The sequence below is a fragment of the Capricornis sumatraensis genome, chromosome 1, assembly GCF_032405125.1.
Source record: "Capricornis sumatraensis isolate serow.1 chromosome 1, serow.2, whole genome shotgun sequence".
Lineage (NCBI taxonomy): Eukaryota > Metazoa > Chordata > Mammalia > Artiodactyla > Bovidae > Capricornis > Capricornis sumatraensis.
The window spans coordinates 5,069,850-5,070,587 of record NC_091069.1 but is presented as its reverse complement, the minus strand read 5'-3'; the positions used below and the strand labels follow the sequence as shown (position 1 = coordinate 5,070,587).

Here is a 738-nt window from a genome sequence, read left to right as displayed (position 1 = left end):
CATGTGACATGCTTTGCTTATTGGCCCCTGCAAGCACACGCTTCAGAAGCAAGTTTAAAGGACGGCATGAGCCCTGTAACTGCGCGCAGTGTGTCTCATCCGTCCTGGGGCCGGATGCTGCTGCCAGTGCCCAGGGCCCTGTGGACTGAGGCACCTGGGACTCAGGAGCTCCAGGGCTCTGTCCCTGGGGGCCTGGCTCAGCCCTGTGGGTTGGGACACCTCTTCCAGGGCTCTCAGAGGCGACAGTGGGGGAATTCCCCGGTGGTCCAGGGGTTAGGACTCTGCTTTTTCACTGCAGAGGGCCCAGGTTCAATCCCTGGTCAGGGAACTAAGATCCTACAAACCACGCAGGGGGGCGGTTGCCGGGGAAGCAAAAAAAGAAAGTGAGGGCTTCCCTGGTGGCTCAGTGGTAAAGAGTCTGCCTGCCAATACCGGAGACATAGGTTCGATCCCCGGTCTGGGAAGGACCCACATGCTGCAGAGCAACTAAGCCCGCGTGCCACAACGACTGCGCCTGTGCTGTAGAGCCCGGGAGCCGCAACTACCGAAGCCCGTGCGCCCTGAAGCCCGTGCTCTGCAGCAAGAGAAGCCTCCGCAACGAGAAGCCCGCATCACAGCTGGAGAGTAGCCCCTGCCTGCTGCAACTAAAGAGAAAGCCCACGCAGCAGTGAGGACCCAGCACAGCCCCAAATAAATAAACCAGCACACACTTATTAAAGAAAAGCCGGGGGGAGGAGA

The 738-nt window shown here is 59.6% G+C and overlaps 1 non-coding gene across 1 annotated transcript; it reads left to right on the top strand.

The window, feature by feature from the left end:
• The first annotated feature begins 255 nt into the window (after positions 1-255).
• Positions 256-328, top strand: TRNAE-UUC (transfer RNA glutamic acid (anticodon UUC)). Its single transcript has one exon. It is a non-coding gene; the product is annotated as a tRNA-Glu (tRNA).
• Positions 329-738: the final 410 nt, after the last annotated feature.